This window comes from Salmo salar, unplaced genomic scaffold (assembly GCF_965601325.2).
Source record: "Salmo salar unplaced genomic scaffold, fSalSal1 ptg000414l, whole genome shotgun sequence".
NCBI lineage: Eukaryota > Metazoa > Chordata > Actinopteri > Salmoniformes > Salmonidae > Salmo > Salmo salar.
Genome location: NW_027675380.1, coordinates 745,622 through 760,777, shown reverse-complemented (window position 1 = coordinate 760,777; position 15,156 = coordinate 745,622). Strand labels below are relative to the sequence as shown.

The 15,156-nt window shown below is 40.7% G+C and overlaps 1 protein-coding gene and 1 non-coding gene across 2 annotated transcripts in view; both read left to right on the top strand.

Moving 5' to 3' along the window:
* The window catches only part of LOC145875995 (uncharacterized), a 459,138-nt gene that overhangs the window by 112,994 nt on the left and 330,988 nt on the right, over positions 1-15,156 (top strand). The window lies entirely within an intron of this gene.
* On the top strand, positions 3,851-3,926 carry trnav-uac (transfer RNA valine (anticodon UAC)). Its single transcript has one exon. It is a non-coding gene; the product is annotated as a tRNA-Val (tRNA).

The window sequence follows — 15,156 nt, the reverse complement described above, 5'->3', positions numbered from 1 at the left end:
GGCTTTGGTTTTTCCATTTATGTTTTGAGGTTGGACTTTAGTACGTCTAGCACGTATAGCTCGTTAGCACGTCTAGCCCGTTAGCACGTATGGCCCGTTAGCACGTCTAGCTCGTTAGCACGTCTGGCTCGTTAGCACGTCTGGCTCGTTAGCACGTCTAGCTCGTTAGCACGTCTAGCTCCGTCAGCGCGTCTAGCTCGTTAGCGCGTCTAGCTCGTTAGCACGTCTAGCTCCGTCAGCACGTCTAGCTCGTCAGCACGTCTAGCTCGTTAGCACGTAGGACGCACTGATTGGCGTCACCTCGTTAGTCAGTATGTGTTACACCTGTGCTGGCTTGTCCATCTCGTTAGTGGGAAGGTGTTTCACCTGAGCTGGTCCAGGTTCTATTTAAGAGTGTCTGGCCCAGTGCTCCAGTTGTCTTGATACATGTGGAGAGTCAACACCTTTAGTTGCTCCACCTTTTTGGTTTACTTCCTGTCTTTAAGTTTGGTGTGGGTTTTTCTTTTGTTTGTCTCTTCTTGGGCAGATTTAGTGGGTCTCATGGTGGGTGTCTTTTAGATCCCAGTTGTTGTTACTAGTCAACTTTCAGTGGACACCCCCATAGTGTCTTTCAGAACCCCTCCTAAAAAACAAGTTATATTTTGGGTTGGATGTTGCATCCAATTAATATTTTAGTCAATGTCATTTCCTTAGAATGTTCATTAGTCTTTCAGTTGTTAGTCTTCTGTTTGTTGTGTTCTAAATATTTTCATTTTTATTTATTTTTCCTGTGAAGCCATTGTGTTGCATCCGTGTCTGAAATGTGCTGTATAAATAAAACTTAATTTGATTTCAACAAATGAACCCAATGACTGACCAATCAACAAACTCTTGGTCCCTCTTAGTATGAAAAACAGTATCAATCCCACTTTTCCAGCCTGCTGAAGGCGTGGTGGAGTGGTAAACACCACCCCCGGCTCTACCAGGGGCTTGAGGTGGTCTCCCACAGCTCTGATTATGTCATGTTCTGTGGCCTTGCTGTTCCATTTCTTGACTGCCCCTGCAACACAGAAACACATTTAGTCATATTATATAAAACACAGAGCCGGTTTCACATAGAAGGCTTAAGCTTAGTCCCAGACTAAAATGCTTGTTTGAGCTGTCTTAAGTCTGTGCAAGTCGCTTTGAGTTATGTTAAAATAGTGGTAGATTTAGCCTGTTCTGGACAAATCAAAGGCGATTGCAAGAGGGAGGATTAGAGCTTCTCCAGGACTAAATGGAAGCTTACATGAATCTTTCAGAGGCAGGTTTAACTTCTGCTTAGTGCTGTTTGTGAGGGAGCCTGGACTATGTGGAATGTCTAAATGAAGACCAACATGCACTACAGAGGCCAGCCACACCAGTACCTGTGGATAGGAGTAATCCATTACATTACTTTGAGGCCGCTTTCGTATGTACAAAGAAAATGCATTGGAGCACTGGGCCAGAAACTCTTAAATAGAACCTGGACCAGCTCAGGTGAAACACCTTCCCACATATCTCTGCTTGAGCCTAGACTTTCCTCTCTGTCTCAAAGAGGAAGGCCTTCACCCAATTCTCTCCAAGTTCTGATCACTGTGAGGTTTTTGGCATCTGGAATCTTTCATTGTGAAACTGGTGATTTGTGTCGGTGCCAGTGAAGCAACTGTGTGTTTAATAGTTCACAAAGTCTGCAGGAGGAGTCTTTACATCTAGTTTCCTGATGCTGCTGGTCAAGCCAACTATAAAGTCTGCAGGAGGAGTCTTTACATCTAGTTTCCTGATGCTGCTGGCCAAGCCAACTATAAAGTCTGCAGGAGGAGTCTTTACATCTAGTTTCCTGATGCTGCTGGTCAAGCCAACTATAAAGTCTGCAGGAGGAGTCTTTACATCTAGTTTCCTGATGCTGCTGGTCAAGCCAACTATAAAGTCTGCAGGAGGAGTCTTTACATCTAGTTTCCTGATGCTGCTGGCCAAGCCAACTATAAAGTCTGCAGGAGGAGTCTTTACATCTAGTTTCCTGATGCTGCTGGTCAAGCCAACTATAAAGTCTGCAGGAGGAGTCTTTACATCTAGTTTCCTGATGCTGCTGGCCAAGCCAACTATAAAGTCTGCAGGAGGAGTCTTTACATCTAGTTTCCTGATGCTGCTGGTCAAGCCAACTATAAAGTCTGCAGGAGGAGTCTTTACATCTAGTTTCCTGATGCTGCTGGTCAAGCCAACTATAAAGTCTGCAGGAGGAGTCTTTACATCTAGTTTCCTGATGCTGCTAGTCAAGCCAACTAAAAAGTCTGCAGGAGGAGTCTTTACATCTAGTTTCCTGATGCTGCTAGTCAAGCCAACTATAAAGTCTGCAGTAATCCTGATAATAATGCAGATATCTCACCTCTAGTTGTTGTTTCTTCCTGTAATCCTGATAATAATGCAGATATCTCACCTCTAGTTGTTGTTTCTTCCTGTAATCCTGATAATAATGCAGATATCTCACCTCTAGTTGTTGTTTCTTCCTGTAATCCTGATAATAATGCAGATATCTCACCTCTAGTTGTTGTTTCTTCCTGTAATCCTGATAATAATGCAGATATCTCACCTCTAGTTGTTGTTTCTTCCTGTAATCCTGATAATGCAGATATCTCACCTCTAGTTGTTGTTTCTTCCTGTAATCCTGATAATAATGCAGATATCTCACCTCTAGTTGTTGTAATCCTGATAATAATGCAGATATCTCACCTCTAGTTGTTGTTTCTTCCTGTAATCCTGATAATAATGCAGATATCTCACCTCTAGTTGTTGTTTCTTCCTGTAATCCTGATAATAATGCAGATATCTCACCTCTAGTTGTTGTTTCTTCCTGTAATCCTGATAATAATGCAGATATCTCACCTCTAGTTGTTGTTTCTTCTTGTAATCCTGATAATAATGCAGATATCTCACCTCTAGTTGTTGTTTCTTCCTGTAATCCTGATAATAATGCAGATATCTCACCTCTAGTTGTTGTTTCTTCCTGTAATCCTGATAATAATGCAGATATCTCACCTCTAGTTGTTGTTTCTTCCTGTAATCCTGATAATAATGCAGATATCTCACCTCTAGTTGTTGTTTCTTCCTGTAATCCTGATAATAATGCAGATATCTCACCTCTAGTTGTTGTTTCTTCCTGTAATCCTGATAATAATGCAGATATCTCACCTCTAGTTGTTGTTTCTTCCTGTAATCCTGATAATAATGCAGATATCTCACCTCTAGTTGTTGTTTCTTCCTGTAATCCTGATAATAATGCAGATATCTCACCTCTAGTTGTTGTTTCTTCCTGTAATCCTGATAATAATGCAGATATCTCACCTCTAGTTGTTGTTTCTTCCTGTAATCCTGATAATAATGCAGATATCTCACCTCTAGTTGTTGTTTCTTCCTGTAATCCTGATAATAATGCAGATATCTCACCTCTAGTTGTTGTTTCTTCCTGTAATCCTGATAATAATGCAGATATCTCACCTCTAGTTGTTGTTTCTTCCTGTAATCCTGATAATAATGCAGATATCTCACCTCTAGTTGTTGTTTCTTCCTGTAATCCTGATAATAATGCAGATATCTCACCTCTAGTTGTTGTTTCTTCCTGTAATCCTGATAATAATGCAGATATCTCACCTCTAGTTGTTGTTTCTTCCTGTAATCCTGATAATAATGCAGATATCTCACCTGAAGTTGTTGTACTCTTCTTGTGGTTACATTTCCATTGAATTCACAGCAAATTGCAGCCCAACCCGCTTGTTCTACTGCTCAGTAGCAGCAGTGTGGCTCAGTTGGTAGAGCATGGTGTTTACAACGCCAGCATGGTGTGTTATACATACTGGCCTTCCCCGTGGCTCAGTTGGTAGAGCATGGTGTTTACAACGCCAGGGTTGTGGGTTTGATTCCCACGGGGGGCCAGTACAAAAAATGCATGAAAATGAAATTAAATGTATGCATTCACTACTGTAAGTCGCTCTGGATAAGAGCATCTGCTAAATGACTAAATTTAGCAGACTAAATGTACCTTCAATAACTGGATGGTTTGACAACATTTGTTTTGGAGCGTTTTTTTGAACAAATTATTTTTGCCTCTGCCGTTGTTTCGTCTCCAGATTCACACCAGTATTGGTGTTTTCTATTCCGGGTTTTAATGAGCACCACTAGACCAACAGCATGTGTTCATACTGAACCTAATCAGGATTAACCCAGGTGTTCATACTGAACCTAATCAGGATTAACCCAGGTGTTCATACTGAACCTAATCAGGATTAACCCAGGTGTTCATACTGAACCTAATCAGGATTAACCCAGGTGTTCATACTGAACCTAATCAGGATTAACCCAGGTGTTCATACTGAACCTAATCAGGATTAACCCAGGTGTTCATACTGAACCTAATCAGGATTAATCCAGGTGTTCATACTGCACCTAATCAGGCTTAACCCAGGTGTTCATACTGAACCTAATCAGGATTAACCCAGGTGTTCATACTGAACCTAATCAGGATTAACCCAGGTGTTCATACTGGACCTAATCAGGATTAACCCAGGTGTTCATACTGAACCTAATCAGGATTAACCCAGGTGTTCATACTGAACCTAATCAGGCTTAACCCAGGTGTTCTCATTCAGGCATACTTACCTTACTCCAGTCTCGACTAACTAAGCCAAATTTAAGACACGATCACGAAAGCTACTTAAATATCCTAGTTTAACTAGTCCTGGCTGAATCTAAACCCTGCAGGGTCTGAATGAAACCTAATGTCCAGTGGGATTGATCTGTTTGATCCAGTTGTTTGTTTCAGATTTCAGTTGTTGAATCCTTGACGTATTGTTGACTTCAAAACTTTTCAGTTTCAACAAATGCACTGGGTTGGTTGAAAAGTGATACTGTTTTGACATAGTGGAAGATATACTGAATTGATACTGTTTTTCATACTAAGATATGTGCTCATTGGTTATGCAAGAGGGTGGCAGGTAGCCTAGTGGTTAGAGCTGACAAGGTAAAAATACACTGCTCAAAAAAATAAAGGGAACACTTAAACAACACAATGTAACTCCAAGTCAATCACACTTCTGTGAAATCAAACTGTCCACTTAGGAAGCAACACTGATTGACAATACATTTCACATGCTGTTGTGCAAATGGAATAGACAATAGGTGGAAATTATAGGCAATTAGCAAGACACCCCCAATAAAGGAGTGGTTCTGCAGGTGGGGACCACAGACCACTTCTCAGTTCCTATGCTTCCTGGCTGATGTTTTGGTCACTTTTGAATGCTGGCGGTGCTTTCACTCTAGTGGTAGCATGAGACGGAGTCTACAACCCACACAAGTGGCTCAGGTAGTGCAGCTCATCCAGGATGGCACATCAATGCGAGCTGTGGCAAGAAGGTTTGCTGTGTCTGTCAGCGTAGTGTCCAGAGCATGGAGGCGCTACCAGGAGACAGGCCAGTACATCAGGAGACGTGGAGGAGGCCGTAGGAGGGCAACAACCCAGCAGCAAGACCGCTACCTCTGCCTTTGTGAAAGGAGGAGCAGGAGGAGCACTGCCAGAGCCCTGCAAAAGGACCTCCAGCAGGCCACATGTGCATGTGTCTGTTCAAACGGTCAGAAACAGACTCCATGAGGGTGGTATGAGGGCCCGACGTCCACAGGTGGGGGTTGTGCTTACAGCCCAACACCGTGCAGGACGTTTGGCATTTGCCAGAGAACACCAAGATTGGCAAATTCGCCACTGGCGCCCTGTGCTCTTCACAGATGAAAGCAGGTTCACACTGAGCACGTGACAGACGTGACAGAGTCTGGAGACGCCGTGGAGAACGTTCTGCTGCCTGCAACATCCTCCAGCATGACTGGTTTGGCGGTGGGTCAGTCATGGTGTGGGGTGGCATTTCTTTGGGGGGCTGCACAGCACTCCATGTGCTCGCCAGAGGTAGCCTGACTGCCATTAGGTACCGAGATGAGATCCTCAGACCCCTTGTGAGACCATATGCTAGTGCGGTTGGCCCTGGGTTCCTCCTAATGCAAGACAATGCTAGACCTCATGTGGCTGGAGTGTGTCAGCAGTTCCTGCAAGAGGAAAGCATTGATGCTATGGACTGGCCCGCCCGTTCCCCAGACCTGAATCCAATTGAGCACATCTGGGACATCATGTCTCGCTCCATCCACCAACGCCACGTTGCACCACAGACTGTCCAGGAGTTGGCGGATGCTTTAGTCCAGGTCTGGAAGGAGATCCCTCAGGAGACCATCCGCCACCTCATCAGGAGCATGCCCAGGCGTTGTAGGGAGGTCATACAGGCACGTGGAGGCCACACACACTACTGAGCCTCATTTTGACTTGTTTTAAGGACATTACATCAAAGTTGGATCAGCCTGTAGTGTGGTTTTCCACTTTAATTTTGAGTGTGACTCCAAATCCAGACCTCCATGGGTTGATAAATTGCATTTCCATTGATTATTTGTGTGTGATTTTGTTGTCAGCACATTCAACTATGTAAAGAAAAAAGTATTTGATAAGATTATTTCATTCATTCAGATCTAGGACGTGTTATTTTAGTGTTCCCTTTATTTTTTTGAGCAGTATATGTTGTTCTGCCCCTGAACAAGGCAGTTAACCCACTGTTCCCTGGTAGGCAATCATTGTAAATAATAATTTGTTCTGTTGGGGCTAGGGGGCAGTATTGAGAATTTTGAAAAAAATATGCGCCCATTTTTAACTGCCTGCTACACCAACTCAGAAGCTAGGATATGCATATTATTAACATATTTGGATAGAAAACACTCTGAATTTTCTAAAACTGTTTGAATGGTGTCTGTAAGTATAACAAAGCTCATATGGCAGGCAAAAACCTGAGAAGAATACAAGCAGGAAATGAGAATTTTGTGGCTGTACTATTTTCGAGACATTGCTAATAGATCACACAGTAACAAAGGATTCATTTTGCACTTCCTACGGCTTCCACTAGATGTCAACGATCTTTATAAAGTTGTTTGAAGCGTCTATGATGAACAGAGACCGGATGACAAGGAAGGGAAGTTGACGTCCCTGGGATGTCGTCACTTCATTATTGTGCGCACATGCGCGTTCATGTGAGGCAAGACATTTTTCAAAACGTTTTTCAAGACACAGGAGAGGTCGGGTTGAAACATTACTGATGTTTCACGTTAAAAATGGCCCTAAAGATTGATGCTAAACAACGTTTGACATGTTTGAACGAACGTAAATAGATTTTTTTTTAAACTTTTCGTCGTGACTCCCCCCCCCCCCTACATTTTGAGGAGCCTACTGAACGCGCTAACAACATGGAACAACTTGGAGTTATTTGGACATAAATTATGAACTTTGTCGAAAGAAACCACATTTGTTGTGGATCTGGGATTCCTGGAAGTTCCTTCTGATGAAGATAATCAAAGGTAAGGGATTATTTACAATAGTATTATTGATATTAGATGGTTCCAAGATGGTGCTAACCTGTATATCCTAGCCTATTGTTCTTAGCATAGCACCCGGTTTATTGCAAAGTGTGATTTCCCAGTAAAGTTATTTTTAAATCTGGCAATGCGGTAGCATTTATGAGATGTTAATCTATAATTCTTTGAATGACAATATTATAATTTACCAATGTTTTCGAATAGTAATTTTGTAAATTGTAACGCTGCTTCACCGGAAGCATTTGAGGGAAAAAAAATTCTGAATTTCACCGCCACTGTAAAATGCTGTTTTTGGATATAAATATGAACTTGATGGAACAAAAAATGCATGTATTGTATAACATAATGTCCTAGGAGTGTCATCTGATGAAGATTGTCAAAGGTTAGTGCATAATTTTAGCTGGTTTTCTGCTTTTGTTGACGCCTGTCTTTGAATTGACAAAACATTACACACAGCTATTTTCAATGTACTCTCCTAACATAACCTAACTTTATGCTTCGCCGTAAAGCCTCTTTGAAATCGGACAATGTGGTTGGATTTAGGAGATGTTTATCTTTCAAATGGTGAAAAATAGTTGATTGTTTGAGAAATTGAAATTATTAGATTCTTGCAGTTTTGAATTTCCCGCCATGGTATCTTATCAATAAATCCCATTAGCGGGATCAGAGCGGGAAGGGGTCCTCTAGAGGTTAACCGACTTGCCTAATTAAATAAAGGTTAAATAAAATTAAAAAATAATGAAGTCTGTTGATTGTCAATCATTGGGTTCCTTTGTTTTTGCAATATGCTCAAATCAAATCAAGCTTTATTTATACAGCACTTTTCAGACATGGATGCCACGCAATGGCTTCACAGGAAAAAACAATGAAAATAAACGGGTATTTACTACACAACTGGAAGACTACGGAACATTCCAAGGAAAATCCATTGATTAAAATATTAACAATTGGATGCAATATTCAACCATAACGAGATGGACAAGCCAGCACAGGTGTAACACATTCTGACTAACGAGGTGACACCAATCAGTGCTAACGAGCTAAAGTCCAACCTCAAAACATAAATGGAAAAACCAAAGCCTGTAACACCTTCCCCCTTAAGACAACAAATATATCCTACATTTTTGTTGGACAAGTTTGCTCGCCACCAACAGAAAACAACTTCCATTTCACATTATAATCAACTACAATGCTTCACCTTCACCAATATAAACATGATGTCTACTGGCTGTCAACAATTAAAAACAAGAAAAAACACTTACTTTTAAATAATAATAATATACAATAGTATTTTTTCACCTTTTTCTTTCTATAGAATCCCCCACCTTGGTTCACTTACTATAGAATACTAAAACTCACTAGCTTCTAGAACTCTCGTCTTCCTAAAACTCACTAGCTTCTAGAACTCTCGTCTTCCTAAAACTCACTAGCTTCTAGAACTCTCTTCTTCCTAAAACTCACTAGCTTCTAAAACTCACTGGCTTCTAGAACTCTCGTCTTCCTAAAACTCACTAGCTTCTAGAACTCTCCTCTTCCTAAAACTCACTAGCTTCTAGAACTCTCTTCTTCCTAAAACTCACTAGCTTCTAGAACTCTCTTCTTCCTAAAACTCACTAGCTTCTAGAACTCTCTTCTTCCTAAAACTCACTAGCTTCTAGAACTCTCGTCTTCCTAAAACTCACTAGCTTCTAGAACTCTCTTCTTCCTAAAACTCACTAGCTTCTAGAACTCTCCTCTTCCTAAAACTCACTGGCTTCTAGAACTCTCGTCTTCCTAAAACTCACTAGCTTCTAGAACTCTCCTCTTCCTAAAACTCACTAGCTTCTAGAACTCTCTTCTTCCTAAAACTCACTAGCTTCTAGAACTCTCTTCTTCCTAAAACTCACTAGCTTCTAGAACTCTCTTCTTCCTAAAACTCACTAGCTTCTAGAACTCTCGTCTTCCTAAAACTCACTAGCTTCTAGAACTCTCATCCCCTTGGAACGAGCCCAAACAAAACTCATCTCCAATACAGAAAAACATGCAGTCAAAATAAATTGTGATCCATGGCAACGCACTGGCTAAACGCAAAACACAAAATTGTTTGACAAAACTTTTTGAGACAATCAGCAACCAAGTTGTCCTCACCACAGACATGTCTGATTTCAAGAGGAAACTCCTGCAATATCCGTAGTAACTTTCCACATCGCTGCAGAGCTTCTCTCTCTTTTCAGGGTTCACTAGATAGGCATGTTGTTGGATCGGGGCCCAGTCCCCAATGTCATGCTCTAGTACATTTGGGTTGGCACATCTGAGAATGAACCCTGATATTATAAAAGCAGGGTAACAATGTCAATATAATAGTCAGTTGGTTACATAAATAATTATGATTACTAAATGTCACATGAAATGTAAATATTAAATATTTGGTTGCATAGTCTTATTTTCAAAGTCTTTTCAATGACATGTTGCTAGGTGGGATATCCCCAATGTCAAAACACAGTTTTAACGTGTCCAAATCAATAACCAATATGCAGAAACAGTTTGTGATATTTTGAAAACCTAAACATAAAATGTGTTATGAACACAAACATCTGCCACAATAATCATATTACTTGGATTTTTTTTAAACAAGCACCTTATAAACTGCACAAGCACCAGACAAGTAGCAAACAAGTAGCAATAAATCACTGATATCGATTAGGGGGGAAATCAGGTTGTACATGATGTTGAAACTAACACAACTAAAAAAACACATGGAAATGGGAGATATATTTAACCTCACTGGTTAGAGGACAACATGCAGAAGACAGTCAGCTACATTTTGGAGTGATGCATTTCAATGTAGGGGTCGCTAAACAAAGGAACTTATTTGTCATCACTCATCGATATCATGTTGAAATCAATTGTGCGAGAGGAGGGAGATGAGGTTGCAAGTCCTGTTAAAACTAACAGCTCAAAAACCACACGGAATCTGGGAATAATGTGTACATCCCTGGTTAGAGGACAATTTGTAGAAAACAGCTAGCTACATTTTGAAGTGTTGCATTTTGATTCAAGTGGGTCACCAACATGGTAAGTGTAACTCTTTTTTTGTTAGTCACTTTTTGTTAAATCACATAAATAGTAACTCTTCCATTTCAGAGCCTGGATTTTCCCCTGAGGCTAATATCCATATCATGTTGAAATCAATAGAACAGGGGACAAACGTTTAGGTTCTACATTGTGACATCATTAAAATACTCCTTCTACAATGTTAAAACATTCTACATTGTGACATCATTAAAATACTCCTTCTACAATGTTAAAACATTCTACATTGTGACATTAATTCATTGATATCATGAAACAACTCCTTCATGTATGTATTTTCTGATGTTTGATCAGATGTCTTTAATCAGATTATCTCTGGTCACAGCTATAAGATTTCTCTCCTGTGTGTGTTCTCTTGTGTACTGTCAGACCGCTAGATGAAACAAAACTCTTCCCACAATGATTACAGCTATAAGGTTTCTCTCCTGTGTGTGTTCATCGGTGTATAGTCAGATAGCTAGATTGACTAAAACTCTTCCCACATTGATCACAGCTATAAGGTTTCTCTCCTGTGTGCATTCTCTGGTGCATTGTCAGATAGCTAGATTGACTAAAACTCTTCCCACATTGACCACAGATATAAGATTTCTCTCCTGTGTGCGTTCTCTGGTGCTTTGTCAGATAGCTAGATTGACTAAAACTCTTCCCACATTGATCACAGATATAAGGTTTCTCTCCTGTGTGTATTCTCTGGTGTGAAGTCAGAGAGCCAGATGTAGTAAAACTCTTCCCACATTGATTACAGCTATATGGTTTCTCTCCTGTGTGTGTTCGTTGGTGTATAGTCAGATAGCAAGATGTAGTAAAACTCTTCCCACATTGATCACAGCTATAAGATTTCTCTCCTGTGTGTGTTCTCTGGTGTAGTGTCAGAGTTCTAGATGCAGCAAAATTCTTCCCACATTGACCACAGCTATAAGGTTTATCTCCTGTGTGTGTTCTCTGGTGTACTGTCAGCTCTCCAGATCGACCAAAACTCTTCCCACATTGATCACAGCTATACAATTTCTCTCCTGTGTGTGTTCTCTGGTGTGATACCAGATGGCCAGATTGACCAAAACTTTTCCCACATTGACCACAGCTATAAGGTTTCTCTCCTGTGTGTATTCTCTTGTGTTGAGTCAGATGGCAAGATTGACCAAAACTCTTCCCACATTGACCACAGCTATAATATTTCTCTCCTGTGTGTATTCTCTGATGAATTTTAATGCCTGATGAGGAAGTAAATCTCTTCCCACAGTCAGAGCAGCAGTGAGTTCTCTTCCCTGTGGATCTCTGCAAGTGTTTCTTGAGGTGTTCTGATGTGGAGAGACTCTTCTCTGCCTCGTCAGCATCATGAGGTTGTTGAGGCTCCCCAGAGGACCCACAATAGTAAAGTTTCTCTCCTGCGTGAACAACAAAGTCAGACAGATGGTTAAAGGCCCACAACAGCAGAAATCCACTGTAAAAGGTGATGCCAACAGCGGAGCCATGATGTTGGACAACAATTGACGTCTGTAATGAATGTTAAAATTATTTGACATTTGCCTTAAAATGAGCAAGAATAGTCATATTTTGTCTTGTTTTCACATTCGTAGTAACATCAATGATTGTAGGCTAGAAATAAGTTATTCATGTTGTTGAACCTCTAAGCAGTGTGCCAGACGACTTTTGGTCTCCAATATAGGCCCCTTTCTGTATTTGCTAAAATTGCGGCACGAGGGCAATTTGATTGCAGAAACTCCTCCCTGCTAATGAGGAAACCACTAGTTATGGATGTAGTATATCTGCCTGGAGCAAACATGGTGAGCAAAGATTTTAGTTTTTCACAATGTATTCTGAATGTGAATGGGGGAAACTCAGGGGAGTAACCTCCATTTCCAGGTTGATGATGAGTTCATTTCACACTACTTTGGATTATAATTGTAAGGATATTTGAATGTCCTGTTTAATATAATGCTTGCTAAAGCATTAAGAATTATGTGTAATTATTGAAGAACCGCGTTAATGACAGTATCCATTTGGGTGTTGTCAATAAAGTTAAGATTTTATTTATTTATTTAACCAGGTAGGCCAGTTGAGAACAAGTTCTCATTTACAACTGTGACCTGGCCAAGATAAAGCAAAGCAGTGCGACAAAAAAACAACAGAGTTACACGTTGGATAAACAAACGTACAGTCAATAACACAATAGAAAAATCTACATACAATGTGTGCAAATGGAGTACGGAGGCAAGGCAATAAATAGACCATAGTAGTGAAGTAATTACAATTTAGCAAATTAACACTGGAGAGATAGATGTGCAGATGATGATGTGCAAGTAGAAATACTGGTGTGCAAAAGAGCAGAAAAAGTAAATAAAAACATGGGGATGAGGTAGGCAGTTGGATGGACTATTTACAGATGGGCTGTGTACAGCTGCAGCGATCGGTAAGCTGCTCAGATAGCTGATGCTTAAAGTTAGTGAGGGAGATATATGTCTCCAACTTCAGCGATTTTTGCAATTCGTTCCAGTCATTGGCAGCAGAGAACTGGAAGGAAATGCGGCCAAAGTAGGTGTTGGCTTTGGGGATGACCAGTGAGATATACCTCCTGGAGCGTGTGCTATGGGTGGGTGTTGCTATGGTGACCAGTGAGCTGAGTTAAGGCGGAGCTTTACATAGCAAAGACTTATAGATGACCTGGAGCCAGTGGGTTTGGCGACGAATATGTAGCGAGGGCCAGCCGACGAGAGCGTACAGGTCGCAGTGGTGGGTGGTATATGGGGCATTGGTGACAAAACGGATGGCACTGTGATAGACTGCATCCAGTTTGCTGAGTAGAGTGTTGGAGGCTATTTTGAAAATGACATCGCCGAAGTTAACCTGTTAGGGCTAGGGGGCAGTATTGACACGGCTGGATAAAAAACATACCCGATTTAATCTGGTTACCACTCCTACCCAGTAACTAGAATATGCATATACTTATTACATATGGATAGAAAACACCCTACATTTTCTAAAACTGTTTGAATGGTGTCTGTGAGTATAACAGAACTCAAATGGCAGGTCAAAACCTGAGAGATTCCTTTACAGGAAGTGGCCTGTCTGACCATTTCTTGAACTTCTTTTCCATCTCTATCATTTACTAAGGATCTCTGCTCTAACGTGACACTTCCCACGTCGTCCATAGGCGCTCAGAGCCCGGGAAAAAACAGAATGTCGTCATTCCAGCCCCAGGCTGAAACACATTATCGCCTTTCTCAAGTGGCCGATCAAGGGACACTGGGCTTAGGCGCGTGACCCGACCGCCCCCGCCTTTGGGAATTTTTCCTCTGTTTGCCGAAAAGGAGATTCCCTGTCGGAATATTATCGCTTTTCTACGAGAAAAATGTCGTAAAAATTGATTTTAAACAGCGGTTGACATGCTTCGAAGTACGGTAATGGAATATTTAGAATTTTATTGTCACGAATTGCGCCATGCGCGCGACACTTCTTTACTATTTCGGATAGTGTCTGGAACGCACAAACAAAACGCCGCTATTCGGATATAACGATGGATTATTTTGGACCAAACCAACATTTGTTATTGAAGTAGCAGTCCTGGGTGTGCATTCTGACGAAGACAACAAAAGGTAATCAAACTTTTATAATAGTAAATATGATTATGGTGAGTGCTAAACTTGCCGGGTGTCTAAATAGCGAGCCCGTGATGCCTGGGCTATGTACTTAGAATATTGCAAAATGTGCTTTCACCAAAAAGCTATTTTAAAATCGGACATATCGAGTGCATAGAGGAGGTCTGTATCTATAATTCTTAAAATAATTGTTATGCTTTTTGTGAACGTTTATCGTGAGTAATTTAGTAAAATGTTAGCAAATTCCCCGGAAGTTTGCGGGGGGTATGCTAGTTCTGAACGTCACATGCTAATGTAAAAAGCTGGTTTTTGATATAAATATGAACTTGATTGAACAAAACATGCATGTATTGTATAACATATTGTCCTAGGGTTGTCATCTGATGAAGATCATCAAAGGTGAGTGCTGCATTTAGCTGTCTTCTGGGTTTTGGTGACATTATATGCTGGCTTGAAAAATGGGTGTCTGATTATTTCTGGCTTGGTACTCTGCTGACATAATCTAATGTTTTGCTTTCGTTGTAAAGCCTTTTTGAAATCGGACAGTGTGGTTAGATTAACGAGAGTCTTGTCTTTAAATAGCTGTAAAATAGTCATATGTTTGAGAAATTGAAGTAATAGGATTTTTAACGTTTTGAAAATCGCGCCACAGGCTGCCAGTGGCTGTTACGTAGGTGGGACGAATTCGTCCCACCTAGCCCATAGAGGTTAACCTCTATGGGCTTTTTACATGCTAATGTAAAAAGCTGGTTTTTGATATAAATATGAACTTGATTGAACAAAACATGCATGTATTGTATAACATAATGTCCTAGGAGTGTCATCTGATGAAGATTATCAAAGGTTAGTACTGCATTTAGCTGTGGTTTTGGTTTTTGTGACATATCAAACGCTGTTTAAAATCTATTTTTATGCTACTTTTCTCGTAAAATAGCGATAATATTACAACCGGGCAACGTTGTATTCATTCAAAGGCTGAAAGAAAAAAAAATTGAATTCTCGTGAACGCGCATCTCAGTCTCACTGTCCCCAGGCTGACTGA